This window comes from Rhineura floridana, chromosome 3 (assembly GCF_030035675.1).
Source record: "Rhineura floridana isolate rRhiFlo1 chromosome 3, rRhiFlo1.hap2, whole genome shotgun sequence".
Taxonomy (NCBI): Eukaryota; Metazoa; Chordata; class Lepidosauria; order Squamata; family Rhineuridae; genus Rhineura; species Rhineura floridana.
In genome coordinates, this window is record NC_084482.1 from 170,639,031 (window position 1) to 170,665,557 (window position 26,527).

At 40.2% G+C, this 26,527-nt stretch overlaps 1 protein-coding gene across 2 annotated transcripts in view; it reads left to right on the forward strand.

The window, feature by feature from the left end:
• CNTN3 (contactin 3) overlaps positions 1-26,527 on the forward strand; it is a 411,452-nt gene that overhangs the window by 54,759 nt on the left and 330,166 nt on the right. Inside the window, exon 1 of one of the 2 annotated variants that reach the window (XM_061618592.1) lies at positions 10,738-10,918. The exons of the other annotated variant lie outside the window; for it this stretch is intronic. The gene's annotated coding sequence lies outside the window, so the exon portion shown is untranslated. Of the gene's footprint in view, positions 1-10,737; positions 10,919-26,527 lie in introns of those variants that run through there. 2 annotated transcript variants of the gene reach the window in all.

A 26,527-nucleotide genomic window follows, 5' to 3' on the forward strand; every position in this document is an offset into this window, starting at 1 on the left:
ACTTCCCAGTATGTGAATTCTCTTTTACCACTATTGGGCAAAAAACACGATTGTGCAAACAACAACGTGCATCATCAGTGGGTTTAAGGGGGTTGAGCTGAGCGCATGGAAACACTGTTGTTGCTTCTATGGATGTAAGGGAGTAAGGTCAGAGGTAAATGTAATGCAAACAGAAAAAGAAACCAGCAGTGATGATTCCTAAATGCAATACCATACCAACCACAAGATTCCAACAACTAAGGCAGAAACCTCAGCATCCCATGATCAGTCAGGTTTCCTAATCAAAATCCTGGAAGTCAGTCCGCCAAGGTCACAGAAATCCCCATGCAGCACAACCTGATCCGGGAGCTGCAGTTAGTGCAGAATGGTGTGGCACAATTGCTGACATGAGTGAGACCTTGTCAGTACATAATACCTCTGCTCTGAAATATGTACTGGTTGTCAATTTACTATCAGGCCAAGTTCAAGGTGTGCCTTCCATGCTACGGGTGCCACATAGTACTTTTTCTGTTGTTGTAAGAAATCGATCCTTTAGTGTAACAGCACCTGATATTTAGAACTCCCTCCCTATTGACATGAGGCAGATGCCTTCATTGTACTCTTTTCAGTACCTGCTAAATGCATTTTTGTTTAGGCAAGCCTACCCAGGCATGTAGAAGCTATTATGTTTTTAACTCACTGCTGTTTTATTTTAAATGTTTTTAAATACCTGTCTTTAACTTTTTTGCCTATAATTTCATTGTTTTATTTCCTTCTTTGAGGTTTTTTACAATAAAGTGGTATATAAATGTTGTAAATTAAATACATAAATAAATTTTAGAGTTACTGTGGCCTTTGGGTCTCTTTCCTCTTTTAGGAACAAATTAATCTGCCTTATACAGACACAGGCCATTTGGTACCATCTACCTCCTTAATGATCACATTGACTAGCTTTGGCTCTCCAGGATTCTAGGCAATATTCTTTTCCAGAGATTGGATTTTCGATCTTTGCATGAAAAGTGTATGCCCTGCCATTGAGCTACAGGCCTTTCCCTGTTTAAACAAGTATCTTTTAAAAATTGTTCTTTTCAATTCACTAACAAATGCACAGCATACCTAGGGCAGATCCGCACCATTTATTTAAAACACATTCAATACATATTTGAAGCACATGAATCCCACCACAGAATCATGGGAACTGTAGTTTGTTAAGGGTGGTGGGAACTATAACTATGAGGGGAAAACTACACTTCCCAGGATTCTTTGGGGGAAGTAATGCCTTTTAAATGCAAGTAGGATGTACTTTAAATGTACTGTATGTGGATTTGCATTATTTAATAAGCTTTGCCTGCATATAAATCATTTTAATTAATTTGTAAAATTGAAATCAGCTACAAGGTTTACTAGGTGACCATGGGCTACTCACCATCTCTTAGTTTAATCTGCCTCTCAGAGTGAACAACAGAGGGGAATAATGACCACCCCAAGGAAGAAGAGCACACTTAAAATGTAGAACAAATAATAATGTACAAACATAGTGTGAGATCAGATACTTATCTGGACATAGTATGAAGAAATATTTATATAAGCTGGACTGTCAAATATGTTTGTTATTGATGCAACCTATACAGATATTTATAGTGCAATCCTATGGATGTTTACTCAGAAGCAAGTCCTCATGTATTCAGTGGGGCTTACTCAAAAAGGGAAGCGTGCACAGGACTGCAACCTCAAATGATAAGGAACTTCACTTACCCAATCCAAAATTCAGAATCATGCCACCTTAAGCTGTTTTGCAACTGCTTTATATTTGTTTTATAGTTATTGGATTTAAAGGGATTTATTTCTTGTTGTGAGTTGCTTTGGTTGCTGTTGCCAACCCTACTTCACAGGGATATTGGAAAGATTCCATGTACACATGCACTGGAGATGTAAAAATACATACCACCCCATATAATAGTTTATTGTCAAAAGCAGTTGGTCATTGCAGAACATTATTTTTAAATCAGTATTTGTTTCCTACAAAATAAAAGCAGTGACATGTAAGTAAGCCCTGCATAACTGCTTTAAAAAATAGGATTGGAGGGGGAGAGAAAGATTTACAACACAAACACAATGCTTTCCTATGTTCACTCAGAAGTCCCATTAAGTTACAGCACCAGCCTAACCATGTCTACTCAAAAGTAAGTGCTACTGAATTCAATGGGATTTACTTCTGGTTTGTGGGATTAGTATTGCAACTTTACTCCCAGAAAAGTGAGTAAAGGATTAATCCTTCATATTGGGAAGGTTTTCAAAACAGTGTTGTTGTTGTTGTTATATGCCTTCAAGTCAATTACAACTTATGGTGACTCTATGAATCAGTGACCTCCAATAGCATCTGTTATAAACCACCTTGTTCACATCTTGTCAGTTCAGGTTTGTGGTTTCCTTTATGGAATCAATCCATCTCTTGTTTGGCCTTCCTCTTTTTCTACTCCCTTCTGTTTTCCCCAGCATTATTTTTTTTTTTAGTGAATCATGTCTTCTCATTATGTGTCCAAAGTATGATAACCTCAGTTTCATCATTTTAGCTTGTAATAATAGTTTACAAGATTAAAAGCAATTCCAACACAGATGCAGACTGGGATAGGTCTGAACGTAGAAGGCTTGTTGAAAGAGAAAAGTCTTCAATAGGCACCAAAAAGATAGCAGAGATGGTGCCTGTCTAATATTTAAGGGGAGGGAATTCTACAGGGTAGGTGCTGTCACACTAAAGGTCCATTTCCTATGTTGTGCAGAATGGACCTCCTGATAAGATGGTATCTGCAGGAGGCCCTCATTTGCAGAGCGCAGTGATCGACTGGGTACATAAGGGATAAGACGGTCTTTCAGGTATCCTGGTCCCAAGCTGTATAGGGCTTTGTACACCAAAACTAGAACTTTGAACTTGGCCCAGTAGCAAATGGGCAGCCAGTGCAATTCTTTCAGCAGCAGGGTGACATGTTGGCAATACCCTGCCCCAGTGAGCAGTGTTGCTGCTGCATTTTGCACTAGCTGCAACTTGCAGAGCAACCTCAAGGGCAGCCCCACATAGAGTACATCCAGCCTGGAGGTTACCAGTGCATAGACAACAGTGGTCAGGCTATCCCTGTCCAGAAACAGTGGCAGCTGTCTTACCAGCCGAAGCTGGTAAAAGGCACTCCTAGCCACTGAGGTCACCTGGGCCTCTAGCGACAAAGATGGATCCAGGAGCACCCTCAGACTACAAACCTGCTTTTGCAGAGGGAGTATGACCCCATCAAAAGCAGGCAACTGACCAATTATCTGAACTTGGGAGCCACCAACCCACAGCGTCTCTGTCTTGCTAGGATTCAAACTCAGTTTATTGGCCCTCATCCAGCCCACCACTGAGTCTGGGCAGTGGATCAGGGCTTGCATGGCCTCTTCTGATTCAGATGTTACAGAGAAATAGAGCTGGGTATCATCAGCATACTGCTGATACCTTACTCCACATCTCCTGATGACCACTCCCAAGGGCTTCATACAGATGTTAAATAGCATAGGGGACAAGATAGTACCCTGCAGCACCCCCAGCACAACTCCCAGGGGGATGAAAGACAATCACCCATTGCTATTATCTGAAACCAACCCTGGAGATAGGATCGGAACCACTGATTAAGAGATCAAGTAAGAGTAACAGGGTCACACTATCCCTGTCCTTCTCCCAATAAAAGTCATCCATCAGGGCAACCAAGGCCAGTTTAGTCCCATAACCAGGCCTGAACCTAGACTGGAATGGGTCAAGATAATCTGTTTCATCCAAGAGTACTTGCAATTGTTGAACCACAACCCTCTCAATCACCTTCCCTAAAAAGGGGGTATTTGTGACCGGTCGGTAATTGTTGCAGATCAATGGGTCCAGGGTGGGCTTTTTCAGGAGCGGTCGGATTCAGGGCGACTGGAACCACTTCCTCCTGCAATGATATGTTGTCCACAGCTTGGATCCACTCGGTCAAACACCCTCAACAAGCTTTAATAAGCCAAGAAGGGCAAGGGTCAAGATGATATGTTGCAGGCCGCATCATTGCAAGCACCTTGTCTAAGTCATCAGGCTGCATTAGCAGAAACGTTTCCCAAGAAGTTGCAGCAGACGTTGCACTGGACACCTCATTGGGGACTACAGTAGATGTGGATGGGGCATCAAGACTGCTATGGGGGCAAGCAACTTTACCCTCAAAGTGCCTTGCAAATAATTCACAGTGGGCCTCCGAAGGGTGTAAGACTCTATTTCCTGGAGTTGATCTCAACAGACTCCTGACAATATGGAAAAGCTCCACTGGACGGCTACTTGAGGATGCGATGGAGGCAGAGAAGTGGCCCTTCTTCGCTGCCCTCACCACCACACTAAGCACGGTTATAATGTTTTACTCATACCCGATCAGCCTCACAGCACGTCTTTCGCTACTTGCGCCTAGATTTGTGTGCTCCAGTGCCCAAAGAAGAGTAATAATAATTAACAGATATTCAAAATATATTCAAAACTTTAGGGTCACATTTCTGTTTATTTTAATTTTTGTACTGGTAGTTTCTTCTATGAATTCCCATTATCTTACAGGGCTTTTCTCTAGTAGATCTAAAAAGCTCAGTTAAAAATACATGTAAATATCCTTCCTGAAGTCAGTCTAGCTACCCTTGGTTGGGGTTGCCATATTCCAGCCCCACAAATGCAGGCAGGCTAATTTGCATAATATGCAAATTATTTGTTAATTATGCAAATTAAGCATATTAATAGGTGCATTAATTTTTTGTTTTGTTTTTGGACCTAGTAATTACCAACAAAAACTGAAAGAATATGTGAGAAATCTTGTTTTTAAAATGTACATTTTCATCCTTGAATGCCTAGGCTCTAGTTTCCAACACTATGGAATATTTATTTATGTATTAAGAAGATTTATATCCTGCCCTTCCACTGTTAAAAATAGAGCTCAGGTCAGCTTCCACATGTAATAAAAACAATAAAAGTGTAACTTTTCAAGAAAAGTTTGGGAACCCTTGGTGTAAGGCATCTGCCTATGTTCCTATACTTCTCTCACACCTCATTTAGGTGCCTGGGATGCACACATGTGGACATACCATTTTACAGTTATGGAAAGTGATTCTTAATAATGTGTTATCTGCTCTAGGTCTCCAGACACAAGGTTGCATAGGTGTTTATGGGCGTGACCGTAAAATATTTTGTGAAGTGCAAGTTCTATATGACATCATTTAGTAAATGTGCTTAGGATTGCACCAATGGCATTACCAAATATGTACTTTCACACAGACTTTAGTTTTCTATAACACAGTGTTTGTCCAAACTTTCACACTTTGGGGGGGCACTACTTGCACACCCCTTCCATAAGCATATCAAGGTTGGATACACACCTTATCCAAAACACAGACAACGGCACCAAAAAAAAAAGTGTGTTTTTGTTTTCTGAGGAGGAAGCTCTTCCTTGGGAAAGTCTTATTATTATTATTAATTATTATTAACATTAGCAGCATTAGCATTAGCATTTAAATCCCACCTTTTCTCCAAGGAGCTCAAGGTGGAGTACACAGTTCTAGCCCTTCTCATTTAATTGCTGCAACAACCCTGTAACACAGGCTAGTCAGAAGGGCAGCGACTGGCCCAGGATCACACAGCAAGCTTCATGGCTGAGTAGGTATTCAAACCCTAGTCTCCCAGGGCTTTGTCCAACACTCTAACCACTATGCCACACTGGCTGTCAACTTTGAAAACTTATATGCGCACGCACACACACACTATTTCAAAGGACAAGACCTGCAGACAACAGGTGATCCGTTTACAAGTCTGAGCTGGCCAAATCCCACCCCCCACCTTGCACTTCCAAACACTGCCTTCACCCAGGACACAAAGAGACACTTTATTACCACCAGCAGCCTCCTGGGAAGAGTAAGGAGCTCGAATTAGGTGGAGGGGGGAAGAGGAGAAGAAGGGAAACTGTGCTTCCAACTTGCTGGGCAGGCCAGAGGAGGAGGAAAGTGGGTGGAAGCTGCAGACACTTTAAAGCAAAGGTTGTTGCTACTGCTGCTGCTTTGCTCTGGAGGTGACTCCCCCATCCCTGGTTGCTTGGTTGGAGGTTGTAGTCTGGCACGGAGCTCAGTGTGCACGTGCACACATGCAAACACACACTGGGAAGGATGTTTACTCGCTAAAGCTAAGGGAGAAGGGGGTGGTTTTTTTTGTCAGTTTCATTTTTTTCTTGTGAATTGTATGCCTCTCCTGGCTGAAGTGGAGAGCCTGGGGTGTAATTGACACAAAACTGATTAGAGGCAAACAGAACTCCAATGCATTTTTCAGATTACTGATTTAAAGGCACAGTAGCTCCCTCTTTGAGGCTCAGTGCTCACCTAGAAAATCCAGGCCACCTAATGGGCTCAGCAGGCTCTGGGTGGAAATGGACTGCCTTCATGTCAATTCCGACTTATGGGCAACCCTATGAATAGGGTTTTCATGGTACGTGGTATTCAGAGGGGGTTTACCATTGCCTTCCTCTGAGGCTGAGAGGCAATGACTGGCCCAAGGTCACCCAGTGAGCTTCATGGTTGTGTGGGGATTCAAACCCTGATTTCTCAGGCCATAGTCCAACACCTTAATCACTACACCACACTGGCTCTCTGGGTGCCGGGTAGCAGGGGTATAATCTGGGTAAAACCCAGCTAATCAGGCAATATGACAACCCTACCCTTGGTTAAAAGCAATTCTTGTATCTTCTGTATTCTAAGTTCTAAAAGCCTTCTGTTTTCTGACCCTCAGTGTCTTTTCACCCCTACACTTATATCCCCCACGCCCAAATCTCTGATCCCTTTGACTTTTCATGGTACTGGAAATTGGTCCAGTTGGCTATCTTGTTCTTTCTTTGTAACAAGGATAGCTCCAAATGTTCATCTGGTTACTTAGAGCATCTTAATCATACCATTTAATCATGGCTCTTTGGCAGTTCAGTGTTTATTTTATTTAAGGGCCAACATGTTTATCACATCTTAAATACTGCCAAAGGGCAAGAAACGGCTGGATTTATGGTCATGCAAAGTGTCACGAATGCATGGAAAGTTCCAAACTAGAAATGTACATTTTTGAGGTGCTGGTGTGGACTTATAAAGCCTTAAACAACCTGGCCCCCAGCTATATGAATAAGCCCTTCTCTTGTATTAGCCTGTCGGAGTCCTTAGTTCTGGAGGGTAGGGCTTTCTTATTCCACCACTAGGGGAAGCTCATTGTGAACTGACATGGAATAGGTCCTGCGTGGTGGTGGCACCATTATTATGGAATTCCCTGCTGACTTTTAAGGGCTGGATTAAAACCTGCCTGTTTGCCCTGGCATTTAGGAGCTATTGATCAGCTGCTCCAGTTGGTTGCTGGAATTTTGTATTCTGTATTTAATGTATATTATTATCTATTATATTGCATGGATTATTTAATTGTTTTAAATGATGCTGTAACCCACCCTGGGATCAGCTGATGAAAAGTGAGTAAAAATATCCCAAATAAATAAATATAGCCAGACCAGCTGTTAATTTTGATCAAAAATCAATAGAAATACCTCACACTTCATACTCCTGAACATCAGGCATTCCCATGAACACACTGTCAAGATGATATATGCCTCTCCAGTCTTTACAGTACTGTACTCAAGTTACTTAATGTGCAAGCATTTATTTCAGCTTCTGCCTTTTGGAAACTGCCAACAAAGAAAGAGCTTGCCTTGGGCCAAGAACAGAGAGCTCAGCTGAATTCTTTCTCTTCTATCCAAGTTCACTGAAAAGCCACTGCTTCCCATAAAGCTGTGATTTGACAAAATCCTCAGCTACACTAGTCATTTGTGAAAATGAGGCTGTATTGGCTGACCAGAAAAGAGTTCCCTATGCTTTTCCTCAGTTTATTCCCTGTTTTGTGGATCCAGATTATAATCTGCATGTTGCCTTTTGCCACTAGATATGAGTTAGACCATTGGTCCATCTACTCTGGGTCTGGGACATACAAAGCATATGCCCTGCCACTAAGCTATCATATGAAAGCACTCTGGTGGTGGGAAGTGCACATGCATTTTTCATTGCCATGATTGTTGGATTTAGGCGTCATTCCAATTCCTGCAATTTTTCTGCAAAGGTAGGTCTCCTACGTTGCCCAGTTCCACAGCTGATAGCCCTTAGCATCCTCATGTGAACACTGAGGGTTACAAATAGATAAAAATGCTGTTTTTCTTGGTGTTCTTGTGCAAAAGTAGGCCCATGTTTGAGATTTCAATTGGAACAGAACATTTCAAACAGGTATGTTAGGAATTAGTTCAATGGCAGAGCCAACCTTGGGCCGCCCTGGGCTCCTGCTGGGAGGAAGGGCGGGCTATAAATCAAATAATAAATACATAAATAAATAATAAAACCTGAGGAATAATTTTCTGCCCTCAAGCAATAAAGTTCAGATTGTATATTACCAATAAGCAGGCCCGGCTCCAGGAATGCGGGGGCCCTTGGGCATTAGCCTGCCCCGGGCCCCTCTGCTTCCCTTCCGCGATCCCGCGGATCGCAAGACGAACTTCAGTCCCTTACAGAAACCTCGGCCACCATCTTTATTGATGGCAACCCTGCGCAAACAGCAGAGAAAGGTAGGTGAAGCGCAGGGGATGGCGGGCGGCTCGGAAGCTTGTCTTGCGATCCACGGGATCATGGAAGGGGAGCGGAGAGCCCCTCAGGGCCCCCCAGGGGCTCCTAGAGCTGCGGGGCCCTCGGGCCAGTGCCCAACCTGGCCACCCTTTGGAACCGGCCCTGCTAATAAGGGCAAGATTCTTGCCAAGGGCAAGAATTTGTGTGTGGCCTGTTAACTTGACACACTGGTTTGATGTAATAAGACTACCAGAAGATAACACATCATTGTTATCTTAATGTGTGCTTCATCACCTTGACATGCACAAATGTAGCAGCAGTATGTTTGTCACATCACACAGCACTCTTTGTGCTCAGTATCCCCAGATTTCAGAAGCTATCCAAGCATTTTCTGTCTCAGTTGCACTATTTTAAAGAGAAACATGTAGCTGATACATTTTATTTTCCCCAGGCCAGCAGCTGCCTGTTATTACTTTTAAGTTACCCAACAGTTACATTAAGAAGGCACAAAATGAACATTTTGTATAATGGCCAGCCCTTGCATAGCAAAAATGAAAAATCTGTCATCTCTCCAAACATTTCTGTGTCTGGCACAATCGACAGAGGAATACATGGCCTGCCCCTCTGCAACAACCAGTATTTAGTATTTGCTCAGAAGAAATAAAAATTGTCAAGGGAGTGAAGATTTCTTAGGTAGCTGGCATCATGATAGGACAAACTCCAAAATAGCTACATGCAATCCAAAGTTAGTAGCCACATAAGACTAGCAAGCTATTAAACAGTAGGAAAATTGAGTTCTTGAGACTGGAAACAGTATAATTATGTTATTTCCCTTCTACTTTTATTTTTAAATTATAGGCAGACAAATTCAGAAATGCATGACTTGGTTAGAATTACCTATGTGTGATCTTATAGATCTTAGCTATAGGGAGAGGAAGAAACAAATACATTTCTTTAGCAGCTTCTGGCCCAGTTTATATGGAATTATTTTAATAGATAAGCCACGGTTTATCAAAGTGGGAACAAGTCTTCTTCCTGTAAACTCATTGCATGTTCTGTACACTACTCACTCACAATATCCTGGCTTGTAAGTAGTATGGACATTATGGGAAACTGTGGTTAAACAAACCATTATTTCTTCCTCAGACAACCAGCAGCCAGGGAGCAGGGGGGAGGGGAATGGAAGGAGGGAGTATGAGAGCACAAGGCTTGTTCTGGGTTTGATTGTACTTAGATTGTTATATCTCAGCTGGGCTTTTACCAATCATATATTTTTGAATGTCAAGGAACAGTATAAGTATAATCTAGTACCTGTATGTTGTATGTTTCCATGTTTTCAATCTTAACTCTTGGCTTCTGGCAGGCAAAACTACACCTAGCCTGGTATTGATTTAAAAGTTGTCAGAAAATTAATTTTAACTATATTTTCATAAACACTAACCACCCTCCAGTATTCTCAATGGATGAGTTCTTGAGCTCTGTGTGTGTGTGTGTGTGTGTTGGTATTGCTTAACATAATGTTTGGCCTTGGCAAAGTGTTACATTACTAGACTGAACTGAGGGGATTGTTATATTTGTCAAAAACTATTGATTTAGAAATAAATCTTGAAAATTTGTATTTCCCAACTTTGATCTCATTTTTAGGCTATTACATTAAAAAAGTTTATTATTTAACTTAATCATTCTGAAATTAATAAAATCTTTACTACCACAAAATGTGCTGATTAGGGCAAGCCCAGAACCAGAAACTGCAAAAATTAAAACAAGAAGTTCACAGTAAAGTACAATACATTTTCTGATATTTTACTCTAGATTTGGGTCATTCCACATAGCTCTCGTATTTAATATCTCGTGTAATCTTAAGTAATTACGTTGCATGGGAAAGTGTACATTTCTCCCTTGAGAGTCAGGGAAGGATCACACTTCCCAGGAGGATCCCTACGCCTGTGCAGCCTCTGAGACGGGCTCCCGTCTTGGATGAAACTTTTCCAGTTTAAATTCAGTCAGAAGGCTCTTTTCTGACTGGGAATAATTTCTTCCGGTTAAAGAAGAAACGTGAGATTTCCTACATAGCTTTGTTTTGATTGTTGGAGTCTGGAATTCGTCAGAATTGTCTGTCTTCCAGCAGCTCAGACAGAGCGAGGATTTTTATGCTAGCTCAGCTGGATAAGTGACCCGTTTTTTTTTTTATACGGATTAACAGGCAAACATCCTCCTGTCTACATTCATCATTTTCTTATCTATACAGCTAAAGAGATTTGTCAAAGTAACAGCAATTGAGATAACCTAGGTGAGGTAAGACTTTCCTTTTTTTATTCACGGAACTAAGGGGGAAGAAAATATAAATAGCTTATCTTTTTTTTATTGCAAAAAGCTGACATGGAAAATGGCATTCTAAAGATTACAATGGGCGAGAGATTTCTGATGGGAGGAGATAAGAAATCTTTTTGATCTATGGCTGAGATTATTTTTTCTGATCTACTTTTTTTTTGACGAATCTGCTCATTCTCTCTGCTGCTAGCTATTTCGACGCTGTGAATTAAAGCTGTTCTTACACTTTCAGGCAGATAAGAGATAAGGGCTGTCTAGCGTGTGACGTAAGTTTGTTGGAAAAATTAACTCCTTTGTAACTGGTTAAAGAAATAAGCTGCTCTTTGTTTGGGACATTGAAAATTGAAGGAGTTTTGTTCCTTTGGCTTTAAGAATGACAATTAAGAAGACCATGGATGTACAAGAAGGGACTTTATCTCTAGACATGTTTCAGAAAATAATGAATGGGATTAACTCAATAAAACAAGAACTGAGAAATAATAGACAAGCGTGGAGAATTGAATTTTACGAAATGAGACAGGAGCTGAAAGAAACTCAGGATTCTATGAGAAAGGAGAATAAAGATAGATCTGGAAAACAAAAAAAGGATGAAAGAGAAATTAAAGGCAAGGTTCAAACTATGGAGATTGGCTTAATTATGGACATGAAAAAAGATTTGGATTTCCTGGCTGTGATGGATCCTGGAGACAAATATTACAGTTTGGAATTCAGCGCTGTCCCTGAAGGAATTGAAGAGATTGGAGATAAAGATATTATCGGTTCAAAAAAATTCCTGGACTGGAAGGATCTGATGGAACTTGAAATGGAGAAAGTTAACAGAATTAATCCCTGTCTTGTGTCAATGGAAAAACCTTCAAGAGATGTACTAGTGTATCACATGGAAGAGAGGAACAGAGATGCGGCTTTGCAACAATACTTCAGTGATACGTTTGGATTTGATGGCAAGAAAATATCTGTGATGGAGGAAATTCCTATCAGACTTTTATTATATGACTATGACAGCAAGATTTTTGGGTGCGTAAAGATGGAAGATGGAAGATGGACCCAATATGGATAATGACAGAAGAGCGATTTAAAATCACTGGACTTAGTAGATTTGATGAGTTGGATTAATTGGCATGTTTATTTAGAAAAAAAAAATGATTGACATATATCTCAAGGATTGGAAACTTCTCTTTGACTTTTTGTGGAAGATTAAAATGATATGATGTTAATGAGATTTGAAACCAACTAAGATAACTGTTGGAGGAAGGTGATTTTATAATCTATTAAGAGATAGGTCTGTTACATATTATAGATTTATAGTTGAATTATAGTGTTTTGAAATTACTGGATTTAGTAGATTTGATGAGCTGGATTAATTGGCATGTTTATTTAGAAAAAAAATTGATTGATATATATCTCAAGGATTGGAAACTTCTCTTTGACTTTTTGTGGAATATTAAAATGATATGATGTTAATGAGATTTGAAACCAACTAAGATAACCGCTGGAGGAAGGTGATTTTATAATCTATTAAGAGATAGGTTTGTTATATATTATAGATTTATAGCTGAACTATGACAAATCGGAAGTCAATATTTTTATATATATGTATTTTTTTGTATTGTATTAGTTATTGATTTGTGTTGTTTTCTTGTTGTATTATTTTGGTTTTGAAAATTAGAATAAAAATTAATTGAAAAAAAAAAGAGAGTCAGGAAAGGATTTAATATTTTTGGATTATACTATGGATTTGATGCTGTGGATTTTTATCCACATACTGGTTTATGACAATTATTTTAAGGGCAGGCAAGCACTGATGTTGTGTATGTCTTACCCTCCCCTCTTCATTTTTCAAACAATAGAGGTTAGAAGCCATGTGTAAAGAAATTTTCACCAGTTCACTTGACTTTGGGGTACTGATGTACAGTTTATAATTGGGGTTTCCAGGTTTCCAGTATTCACCTGGAGACTCTGGATTTTTGGGGTCCTCTCTGGGTCTCTGGGTTAGTTACCTCAATATCTGGACTCTCAGTTTTCATTAAAAAAAATAAGTTCCTAGGTGGTCTGGTTCATGAGATATACACCAAAACATCAGCTGCCCCTCCCTGTAATTTCTGCTAAATGAGTTTGCAGCTGGCTGCTCTAATCCTGCCCTTTCAAGTTTGTAGCCAATAAGTAAAGTCAGAGTTGTGATTGACAAGGGATTTGTTGACCCCCCAGGCAATAGCTAGAACTCATTGCAAGCCCAGAAAACTGTTTTCCCCCTACTTGTCTGAAGATTTCATAAATTGAGTAAGCTAAAGTTTCTTTCTCTCTTGTGTGCCATTACAATGTATTACACTTTTCTAATTATGAGGAGTCAAACAAGTTTAAATTTTCATGGCCTGTTGAAGAAGGCAGTTTATTTGTCTGATTCTTAGTCTGTTTTGAAAACCTTCCCAAAACTAAGCTTTAATCCTATACTTATTTTTCTGAGAGTAAAATTATTAATCCCACATACCAGGAGTAAACCCCATTGAATTCAGTAGGACTTACTTTTGAATTGACATGGTTAGGAATGTGCTGTAAAACAACAGGACTTTTGAGTGAACATAGCAAAGGATTGTGTTTGTGTTGTAAATCTTTCCCCCTCCAATCCTATTTTTAAAACAATGAGGGAGGGCTTTACTGCTTTTATTTTGTAGGGAACTAATACCGATTTTATTTTTTAAATGAAATGTTCAGCAATGACCAACTGCTTTTGACAATAAACTATTATATGGAGTGTATGTATTTTACATCTCCAGTATGTGTGTATATGGACTCTTTCCAACATCCCTGTGTGGTTGGGTTGCCTGTTGGAAACCAAGGCAGCTCACAACAAGAAATAAATCCCTTTAAAATCCAATAAGCCTAAAAACAAGTATAAAACAATTGCAAAACAGCTTAAAGTGGCATGATTCTGAATTTTGGGTTGCATAAGTGAAATTCCTTATCACTTGAGGCTGCTGTTCTGTGCACACTTCCCTGTTTGAGTAAGCCCCACTGAATACATTGGGACTTGCTTCAAAGTAAACATGCATAGGATAGTACTATAAATATATTTACAGGTTGTGTAAATGATATCTTTGACAGTCCAGCTTATATAAATATTTCTTCATACAATGTCCAGATAAGTATCTGATTTCATACTATGTTTGTACATTATTATTTGGTCTACGTTTTAAATGTGCCCTTCTTCTTTGGGGTGGTCATGGGCCCCCTCTGTTGTTTTCACTCTGAAGGACAGATTATGCTGAGAGGTGGTGAGTAGCCCATGGTCACCCAGTAGACTTTGTAGCTGGTTTCCATTTTAAAAAAATAATTAAAATGATTTACATGCAGGCAAAGTTTATGAAGTAGATGCACACAATACATTTAAAGCACATCCAACTTGCATTTTAAGCACATGTCTTCCCCCAAAGAATCCTGGGAAGTGTAGTTTCCTCCTCACAGTTATAGTTCCCATCACCCTTAACAAACTACAGTTCGCATGATTCTGTGGTGGGATTCATGTGCTTCAAATATGTGTTGAATGTGTTTTAAATGCATGGTGTGTATCTGCCCTAGACATGATGTGCATTCATTAATGAATTGAAAAGAATAATTTTTAAAACATACTTTTTAAACAGCATGTAGCACATGCTTTGCATGCAAAGGTCCAAAATCCAATTTCTGAAAAAGGCTATTGCCTGGAATCCTGGAGAGCCAATGCTCGTCCATGTCATCAGTACTGAACTAGATGGTACCAAATGGCCTGAGTCGGTATAAGGCAGAATCCTTTGTTCCTAAAAGAGGAAAGAGACCCAAGGGCCACAGTGGCTCCAAAATGTATGTATGTATTTTATTTACATTTGTATACCACTTTATTATAAAAAAAAATCTCAAAGCGATTTACGGAAGGAATTAAAACAATAACATTGCTGGCAAAAACAGTTAGACAGGTATTTAAAAACATTCAAAATAATAAAACCAACAATGAGTTATAAATATATAAAAAGCATAATAGTTTCTACATGAGTAGATAGGCTTGCCTAAACAAGAATGTTTTTAGCAGGTGTCAGAATGAGTACAATGAAGGTACCTGCCTAATGTCAATAGGCAGGGAGTTCCAAAATGCAGGTGCTGCTACACTAAAGGATCAATTTCTTACAAGAACAGAACAAGTATGATGTAGCACCCTTAACTTGGAAAGCACACCTTGAATTCGGTCTAGTAACAAATTGGCAACCAGTTTTTATTTGACTATGGCCACGCTTCCTTAAGTGGAGTGGTTTAAGCATAGCAGGCTGAACTCATGAATCTTGGGCAGCCAAGTTTGTTTTTTCCAGCAGCTACATTCATTGCTTAAGTAGCAACATATTGTAGTCAGTCGAATTTTATATCAAAACTGAAGTTTCAGTTGCACCCAAAACAGAAATAGAATATAACCTCCAGGTTGAAACACAAAAAGCTGTCTTCACCATCATATGACATTAACCAATAAAAAGGCTTTGAACATAGTAAAAAGAACAATTTGGGTTTGTTTGTTGATTAGCGGATTTCTCTGCTTTTTAATCTGGGAGGCAAGAAATGGGATCCTGGACATGTTTGCTGAGAATGGATTGATCATTTGCATGCTCATTGAGTTCAATGAGATTTACTCCCCTGGAATCATGCTTAGGATAGGTGAAACTGATAAGGGAGGAGGAGGAAGGGAGGGCTCTTCTGTTTGTTCTCTATCTCTTTTGGCATAAACATGTTTTTTGCCTAGCATGCAATTAGCTTTGGCCTTCATCATATACTGTGATCAGCTTGTGCTACTTCCATAAGTGACTAAAGATGTTTCTGCATTTAATTTAGTAGGATACTAATGTCGTATGTTAGGTTCAGTATCTCTATGGTACAACACTTATGGTTTAGTTCTGTTTGCAGCTTAACATTTGCTATTGCTCATTTATCGCATTTTATTTATTTATTTATTGCATTTGTATACTGCCCCATAGCCGAAACTCTCTGGGTGGTTTACAACAATTAAAAACATTGAAAACAAATATACAAATTTAAAAACACATTTTAAAAAAGCAATTTAAAAACAATTTTTCTCTCTACTATATATATTTGCCTTCAGGGTTCAAATGCTGGGCTCAGCCAACAGATGGGGCACTTTTTATAACTGTTTTCATCAATGAGGAAAAGTACCTCCTCTCTACCACCCCCTTTTTTGAGGAATTAATAGGATTTTGTTGCAAGTTGGATGAAAGTACAGAAGACAATTGATGATCTAATTAGCTGATTCATCCAGAGAAAGAATTGCCTTCATTATCATTGGCTTTCTTTGCTCTCATTGATGTTAAATACACAATTAGATTTGTATACACAAATCTAATTGTCTGATTGTGATATTATTATTTCACAATGGATCCCTAATTTCCGCACAAAGGGACAGAGTAGCAGTGAATAGCAGCAAACAGGATTAAAAAAAAACATGGCCACTTTTTTGGGGTGTGTGTGACCTGACCTGGGAACAAAGAGTCGAGACACAAGTGAAGGTTTAACCTGAGACACATTTCATCAATAACTTCTTTAGGGGAAATTTGTAGGAAGCTAACTTTAACCTCAACTTTGTCCAAACCCAGCCAAGCCCTCCCTATTCCATAGCCCCAAAACCTGAGGCCCATCTTGTGGCGAGTAGGGAGGCTCCCAGCCCCTCTCCCCCCGTGAACCCCACAGTTCTGGGATGGTGTGGCAAGTGATCCTCAAGAACATTCAATAACCAGTCTAAGGCTCCACAACCTAGAGAAGCTGGTACCCAGACACGCCCTTCACCTGCAAAGTTGTCTAATAGTGCTCCCTTATTCCCTTATCTAACATTAACCTAAGGGAATAAGGGAGAGTCCTCCCAAGCTGGCTAGGGCCTGCTCAGCTTGCCACAGCTGCACAAGCCAGCCCCTTCCTTGTCCGCAACTGCCAGCTGGCGGGCAATTGGGCTTCTTGGGATTATGCAGCTTGCCCACAGCTGCACAGGTGGCAGGGCACGTAACCCCTGAGCCACTCACTGTGGGGATGATCATTAGCTGGCCCTTGACACCCAGGAGACACGAGCAGGGATTTGAACTCACAGACCCCCTCTGAATACTGCTTACCATGAACACCCTATTCATAGGGTTGCCATAAGTCGGGATCAACTTGCAGGCAGTACATTTCCATTTCAACGTTAACCTTTCTTGCAGCTTCATGTCAACAATTGAACCAAATTAGCCATTCAAGCAAATTAACCTTTTTAACTGCACCAACCCCTAGATCTCTACACCCCTGAATCCAGTACAGTGGGTGAAAAAACCTGCCTAGCTTGGCCAATTTGTGGGTAGGCAAAAAAAATATTGTTCTGTTATACTAGAACATGGGATGGGCTGAGTGGGTACACAAATGTTGAAAGAGTCCCATAGGGGTGAGGCCAATACCTATAAAGCCTCTGGCCATGCCCCCAGAGGCAGGAGTGTGTGCACGTATGCCAGGAAGCTTTGTCTTGTCCCCCTCTTCAGCCATCCACAACAGTGCTCCCAAATGCAGTCTTATGTGGCTGTTGGGAGTGGATTTGAGAGGTCAAAATGAGTGAACATCTTTTCTCCATGTAATCTGAAAATTAAATTTCAGCTGTTTTTTTTCTAGAAGAAGCAGAAATTTTGATCAAGGCATTCTAAAGTCTTGTTATAATGGGTTTATTCAAAGGAAACCAAACCTTGTTGTTTAGCCAAATGCAACTTGGACAAAAGTGTTGTAATCTACGTTTTTTCAAAAGACAAGTTAATTATATGGTCAGTGGCTGCTTCTCTTTCCATGCGTTTCCAAGTCTTTATAAAATAATCAGAGTAGTGATTGCTTGTAGACCATACCCATAGAAACACATATCCAGTGATGGAAAACATGTAAATAGTGACCTTAATCTAAGAATGTCTGGTCTTCAAAGCTTATTTTAAGATAAAAGAATATGACTTACAAAACTTGACCACATCATACTGGAAACATGTATATACTATTAAACCATAATTCAGATTGCATTCTGCAAGCATAGGTAGGTATTCTGAATTATATTGAGAGTATCCCATTCCCAAAAGTTCCTATTGTGTGTAATAGGGAAACAGAGCCCACAGCCTAATTTCTCACTTGAACAATATCCAGAGGGATAGCCATGTTAGCCTGTTGCAGCAAAACAACAAAAAGGGTTATGGCATCTTAGACTGAGAGACAGAGGAAGACCTCCACTTACTCAGCTCCCCACTGACTCCTGGTGTAAGGTGGGTTTGGATTGGTCTGCCCATCTTTAGGGTGCCACAAGATCTTTATTGATATTGCTTCAATAGACTGGCAGATTAATCTAACTCCCTGCTGCTGCTGCCAGAGCTCTGCAGAGTGGCAGAGACATTGCTGCACCCATAGCCCAGCCACTCATGGTGGCAGCGGCAAAAGATGGAGGGAGGACAGGCACATTAGGCCCAATCTTTGTGTCAGTTCCTGGCTGACAAAGCTATTGGCTTGATGTTGGCAAGTGTCAGCTGTGAAACTGGGTTGGGATCCAAATGATTTTGAGTGGGAATTCAAAGTAAGAGAGATGTCCAGTTTACATGTTTTCTAATAGTTGTTACTTTCTCTTTGTACGATTTATTTATTTATTTATTGGATTTCTTAGTCGCCCATCTGGCTGGCTAACCAGTCACTCTGGGCGACATACAAAATAAGCAAAATAGCACGAAATGACACATCAATACAATAACTTTAAAATCTAAAAGCAATGATGTTAAAATCTAGCCCACCCCAAAGGCCTGCCTGAAGAGCCAGGTCTTCACGGCCCGGCAGAAACTCATTTTAGAGGGGGCCTGGCGGAGATCATTTGGAAGGGAGTTCCATAGGGTGGTGGCCACAATTGAAAAAGCCCTTTCTCTAGTCCTCACCAGTCTAGCTGTTTTGACTGGTGGGACAGAGAGAAGGTCTTTTGAGGCCGATCTTGTTAGGTGGCATAGCTGATGATGCTGGAGGCGCTCCTTCAGATAGGCTGGGCCGAAACCATGTAGGGATTTAAAGGTCAAAACCAAAACCTTGAATTGGGCCCGGCAAGCAGCGGTTCCATGCACTGTTTTGCAGTGGTTCCGTTCCTTCCTTTCTGACAGATACCAAAGAGTAGCACCGGGGGATGAGGTTTTGGACCCTTGGCCTCTCACATGTGGGGTGCCGCAGGGCTCCATCCTCTCCCCGATGCTATTTAACATCTATACAAAGCCACTGGGGGCTATCATCAGGAGATTTGGGCTGCAGTGTCACCAATATGCGGATGACACGCAGCTCTATCTCTCATTCAAAGTTGAATGTGATGTTCCTGCTTATAGTGTAAATATGGTAAGTGCTGTTTATATAGAAGACATATGGTAAGTGGAGTGAAAGAGGAGGGGGGAGTACATGAGCAGTAGAATGCTGGATGATTGGCTGAGCGTTTGAATGGCTGGGAGTATAAATGGAAGAATGCAGAGCTTGGAAAAGTTACTTTTTTGAACTACAACTCCCATCAGCCCCAGCCAGCATGGCCACTGGATTGGGCTGATGGGAGTTGTAGTTCAAAAAAGTAACTTTTCCAAGCTCTGAATGACAGTTGAATCTGGGTGGATGTTGGGAGTGTGGAGAAAGAGGGAGTTGGAGTTCTGATTAACAATAAGTCAAGTACAAAACAGGAATAGATAAAATACGCTTGTGAAACATTCTAAAACTAATCTTGTTATTTCTGATATTTAATAAATACTTATTTGGTTTACCAAAGGCCTGATCCTTGGCTGGGGGATATACATACCAGAAGGGAGGGCAAGGTAATTACCAAGGGTGAACAGAAACAGTATCTAATGGTGGCAGCGGTGAAGGGAGGAATAATAACAATTCAAGTATCCAGAGCAACCCAGAGTTGCATGCGTTATCTATAAAGATATAAGGGGGTTGGGAACAGCATAAGCACGCAGTCACAAAAGTAACCAGCTAGAGAGAGACTCAGGCAAAGTCTCTGGAAGTATTGGTTATAGGACGTGACTGGTGGTGTTGCCTAGCAGGGGGATCTAGTGAGATCTGTGCTAGAGCGGAGTGAGAAACCATATAAAGGACGGTCCGGACTGGTGGTGTCCCTGGTGGTGCCTAGTGAAAGGCAGTAGCCACAAGCAGGTGGGAACCTGAGAAGGGAGAACCGGGGAAGGACGTCACACTGAACCCTGACAAAAACTGTTCGTGGGAAACAAGGAGGGTTGGGGGACTTGGACCTGGTGCTCAATGGGGTACAACTGCCCCTAAAAGACCAGGTCCGCAGCCTCGGGGTAATTCTTGACTCCCAACTGTCCATGGAAGCTCAGGTTTTGGCTGTGAGCTGGGCAGCACTGTATCAACTCCATCTGATACAGAGGCTGCGCCCCTACCTTCCCAACCATCTGCTCCCATCTGTGGTACATGCCCTGGTCTCCTCTCGCCTAGACTACTGAAATGCGCTCTATGTGGGGTTACCCTTGAAAATGATCCGGAAGCTGCAACTGGTACAGAATGCGGCGGCTCGCCTGATTAAAGGCAGCCGCCGGCAAGATCACATAACTCCAGTGCTGAAGGAGTTGCACTGGTTACCGGTTGTTTTCCGGGCCCAATTCAAGTTGTTGGTTCTGACCTTTAAAACCCTATACGGTTTCGGCCCAGTCTATCTGAAGGAGCGCCTCCAACATCATCAGGGATGCTGCTCAACAAGATCGGCCTCAAAAGGCCTTCTCTCTATCCCACCAGTTAAAACAGCTAGACTGGTGAGAACTAGGGAGAGGGCTTTTTCAATTGTGGTCCCCACTTTGTGGAATTCCCTCCCAAATGATCTCCGCCATGCCCCCTCTATGATGAGCTTCCGCCGGGCCTTGAAGACCTGGCTGTTCAGGCAGGCTTTTGGGGTGGGTTAGGTTTTATTATTATTGTTGAGATTTTTAATGTTTTAATGTATTTGCATGTTTTTACTTTGTAGAGTGGCTGGACAGCCAGCCAGATGGGCGACTATTAAATAAAATAAAATAAAATAAATAAATAAATAAATAAATAAATAAAATCCCCTCTCGTGTCTCCTGGGTGTCAAGGGCCAGCTAAAGATCACCCTCACAGTGAGTGGCTCAGGGGTTACGTGCCCTGCCACCTGTGCAGCCGTGGGCAAGCTGCATAGTCCCAAGGAGCCGAGTTGCCCCCCAGCTGGCAGTTGCAGACAGGAAGGGGCTGGCTTGTGCAGCTGTGGCAAGCTGAGCAGGCTCTAGCCGGCTGGGCAGGACTAGCCTTAGAGGAAGGCAATGGTAAACCCCCTCTGAATATTGCTTACCATGAAAACCCTATTCATAGGGTAGCCATAAGTCAGGATCGACTTGAAGGCAGTCCATCTGACTTCTACTTATGCTGTAATGTTGTACCAATAGCCCTTCCCCCCAAAAGTCTCGTTTAGAAAAGTTTTCCTATAGTCTTTTAAGATGTGTACATCATAACTCACATTTCAAGGGAGTGAATACCGATATGTCTTCAGATTCATTTATTTATTTTTTATAATGGAAGTGGAATACATGTGTACCAAATTTCAGTTTTCTGGATGGGACAGAAAATGAACTGGTGTATGCTTCATTTTGCCCTTTTAATGGAGAGAACAAATTCTCCATTTTCAAATTGTACTAATATTTGGATTCGCTTGAACTGATCAAAGCCTCTGTGTGAGACCATGACATGGAGTGCATTTTAAGATGTTCTTTTTGCTCTATCAATCCAAAATGGGCAGACTGTTCCACGCAGTGCTGGTATCTGAAAGGAACAGTATATGTCAGACTGTTGGCATTATATCATTAGATTTCGATGTTCATTTTACAATTTATTGAGCAGATATTGTATCTGTCTCTTTAGTTTTGGAAATATATGCTGACTTCTTGTGTCTCCTCACTTTATTTCTTGCCTTGTAAATTGTGATCAATACAGATAAATGGGTTTCTCTGTGGTTGTTCTCTTCAATTTTTTTAATAGCTGTATTCTTCCTTTGGAAAGATTATTTGCCACATGGTTGGTTTTAAAAAAATTATGTTCTTATGCTTTTTTAGAGTTCTGTGCTTCATGCAATAAAAGGCTTGTAGTACTTGGGTCTACCTCTTCTTTTACTTGAGTCTACCTGTTCTCTTATATGAGAAGGCTGCACATCCTCCTCCTGTTTGGTTGGTTTTGTTGATGGGAACATGGAGTATGTCTACTCTGTTGCTGGTGCCTACATAAACTATGGTGTGCCCTACCATGGAGATCCATTTACCTTAGGGTGGACACATGGAAAAGAGGACAGGGCTTCTGCACCTTTAAAAGATATGTAGAAGAGGAAATTTCAGCAGGTGTATCTTGCCTGACCAAACCTTTTTGTTCTGATGGGTATTTGGCCTGTTTTCCCAGTAGGTGTTTGGCCTGATTCTGATCTTCTTGTCAGGTTTCCTCTTGCTTTTGATTTACTGTCATTTATCTCCTATCTCCTATTTGTTGGTTCTTGCATTTTCTATTTTTAACTTAATGTTGTTTGTTGTTTGTTTTTATATAAACAAAAGAGGTCATCTTGAATGCTCCTTTTGAAGCCTGCAACATGTTTTTAACACTTGGAATCCAAAATTGATTTGCCAGATCCCATCTAGTGCTAATTGGGGAAATATGTATTTATTAATTAAAACATTTTACCTGTTTCTATTTTAGAAGAGACCTTCCAATGCAGTTAATAAGAATTAAAATATATATTCAGCAAATTTATTTTAAATCCTGCAGAACTATAGGAAACACACAAAAGACTTAGGGTGCAATCCAACTGCTATTTACACCAGGCTGAAGGGAGTTGGATATAGTGAACCTCTGGCTGAGCCAGTTGGGTCTTGACTCAGCTGGGCTATGCCAGCATAAGCTCCTCGCCCCTGCTCAGCTGTGGCTGAGCCAGAACCCAGCCAGCTCAACCAGAGGTCTGCTGGGGAAGTCCAACCTGGCTCAAGGGGTGCTGACAGAAGCCAGCAGAAGGCTTGAAAAAGGGGTATTCTGGAGGCATGTCAGAGGAGGGGCTAAGGGGGAACATGTGATATTCGGGTCCTATTCAGCTCCCTACCGCAGCCATCCATTGTGGCAGCTGGTATGTTGGAAAAAGGGATGGTGGCAGGAAACATGTGTTTTGATTCTTTCCACTGAGCCTTGCTGGTGCAGCCAGCATCCTCCTCTCCACTAGGCCTCCCAGTGGCTGCTGGATGTGGCGGCCCTTTCAGCGAGCTCTGCCTCTGTTGGCTTTGCTCCCAGCGGCCTTCGACAAGTTGGATTGCTCTGCATTTACCTAACAAAGTGGATTGCAACTGGTTCCTCCATAGACCCAAAAGATGTATAAAGGGACAATCCTCAACCCATGAAACTTATTTGCAAATCTTGCTCTCATGTCTGTGAGCATTCTTGGAATATTATCATGATGTGCTTTCATTGTGATGCTTTAAAACTTTCTTTTCTTTTATTTTATTTAAAATGAAAGCTGCAGACTTCAAAAGTCTAATAATCATTTTGATCTTCAACAATATGTTTTTTTTTTACAATAATTTTTATTCAAATTTTCATAAAACATACAAAACAAAATCATAAAACATTCAAAGACAAAAAACAAAACAAAACAAAAATGATTAAACAAAAAAATAAAATGTTGACTTCCCATTTGTCGCAGATCAAATCAGTTGTAGGTCTACAATACATAACAATCCTGTCTCTTAAATTATATTATAAAATCACTTTCCTCCAGTAGTTATCTTAATTAATCATCAAATCTCATAAACATTACTTTATTCTTTCCACAAAAAGTCAAAGAGAGGTTTCAATTCTTTAAGAAATATATCTATCAATTTTTCTCCAAATAAACATGTCGATTAATCCATCTCGTTAATAATAATAATAATCTTATTGTCATAACCATAGTCCAAATAAACATATCGATTAATCCATCTCATCAAAATCTGTTAGGTCCAATAATTTCAATAGCCATTATTCCATTATCCATATTAATTCCATCTTCCATCTTCAATAGTCCTGTTAAGTCCAGTAATTTCAGTTTCCAATCTTCCATTATCAGTATTCCATAATAATCTTGCTGTCATAGCCATAGTCATATAATAAGAGTCTGATGGGAATTTCCTCTATCCCAAATATTTTCTTGCCATCAATTCTGAATAAGTTGCTGAAATATTGTTGTAAAGTCATATCTGTGTTCTTCTTTTTTACAAAATGCACTGGCTCATCTCTTGAGAGTTTTTCCATTGTCACATGGCTGCAGTTAATTCCATAGATTTTCTCTATATCAAGCTCCATCACGTCATTCCAGTCCAGAAGATTATCCAAGCCATTGATAACTTTATCTCTAATATCTTCATTAATTTCTTCAGAGATAACGTTAAATTCCAAACAGTAGATTTTATTTCTAATATCCATAAACTCCAGATCTTTTTCCAATTCCACATTTGTTCCAATCTCCAAGGTTTGTATCTTCCTTTTATTTTTTATTTTCTCATCTCTGATCTCATTCTCCTCTCTCACAGGATCCCCTATTTCTTTAAGCTCCTGCGTCATTTTGCTCAGTTCAAGTTTCAGCTCCTTACTGCCCTGTCGCAGGGTTTGTTTCGTTATCTCAATCTCATCCATTATTTTCTGAAACATAATTACTTCCAGATTCTCAGCCACTTTCTTGATTGCCATTTTTAAAACCACAAAAACAAAACAAAACAAAAATAAAGAAGAACCACTTCTTATTTCAGCAACAATTGGGTTAATATTCCAGGCTTGATGACATCACAGTATAAACAGAGCAGCCTGCCTTATCTCTCTATGTTCAAGAACACAAAACAAATTTAGTTCCCAGCATCAAAACAGTTAGTGGCGTTGTGAAGAAGCAGATTCGTCAAAATAAAATAGACCAAAAAGAGAATAGTCCCAGACAATATAATGTTCCTCGGAATAGAAATCCCTCTTCTGTTTATATCTTTAGAATGCACTTCCAGGACAGCTTTTTGCAATAGAAACAGAGATAAGCTGTTAATTTCGTGAATAACAGAGAAGAGTTATAGCTCACCCAGAAGTTCTTTAAAGCTGATTCATTTGACAAATCTCTTTTTGCTGCAACAATTTAAACCAAGTAAAAAAAATAATAGAAAGAAGGGTGCTTGCCTGTTAGTCCGTTTTCTCTTTGAAGAAAAGATAAACGTATCGCATTAATCAGATAGAGCTTGTTCGGAAGTCCGTCCGGCATTGCTGGCTGGACCTTTTCTCATAAATTAATGAAATCCAGTCCTCCCAACAAAAACAGGCTTTTGAGGTTGATCTCTACGTTTCTCCCTGCCCGGGAGAAATTTCATCAGTCAAAAAAAAATGTTCTGACTGATTTATATCTGAATAAGCTTCTTTTGAGGCGGGAGCCCGTCTCAAAAGCAGGCACAAGCGAAGTCACCCTTCCCGGAAGTCAATCTTCAACAATATGTTTAGTGGGAACTACTAATGTAAGGAAACATCTAGGTATTTATGGTGAAATAGTGTGGAGCAACATAAACTTTGCAGACTTATTGTACTGCAGTTAATTTTGTTTAGAAATACAGAAAATGAAAAAAGTCATCATTTATCACTGGCATGGCTAGAAAATATAACAATGCTATTTAAATTTCTGCTTCATATGGACCGATATTTATATTAGTGTTTTATAAACTCTATGCAAAATCAAGTATATTAAAGCTCAAGGAAGTCACCAGTAATTTCAAGGAAGAGCTCATTTTGTGGCTGAAATAAAAGGAAAATGAATATGAAATGATGCTGCAGATGTCTTCGAAATATATGTGGAAATGGAAGAGTTTGTGGATGGTTTTAGCAATAAACATAAAACAACTCATGAATGTGTCTATAAACAGAAAATAGTATAGATGTTTAAGAACGAACAGCTATGGAAGGAGTACACAATAATTTTTCAAAAACATTAAAAGATTCTCAAATAGCTTGGATTCTCACAGATATGAAAAGGCATTTTTTGTGTGATTAGCAGTACAGCACAGGATTCCTGTTGTTGTGAGTGAAATGAAACAATCACTTGATAGGAGAGATTTACAAGTGTAATTAGTAACTACATGAGCTCAATTGCACTGGTAATCATAGAATTTGGCTTTTAATGTAGAATCCATAGTCTAGGTTTCATAAACCAGACTGAATTATGAGAATAACCTTTAAATGAAGATAATGCAAGTCTGTCAGAGGCTTCACAAGAAAGCTAATTCTTTTTTCAGATTGTATTTCCAATTAAGAAAAAGGAATTATGCATCCGCTGTATTTTTAGACTTAAAAAATATAAGCAAGGGAGAAATGTCTGATTTTTACAAGAGGCACACATCCCCTTCTAAGATGAACACCTTTATGTGGGGAGGGGGTTTGAGAGTGTTTGAGACCAAGAGGCTAGACTCCTAGCAGGGGCACCCAAGGCGGAATGGTCAAAGCTGAGACACCAGATTAAGATGCATCCAAACTCAGAGGAAGGCAATGG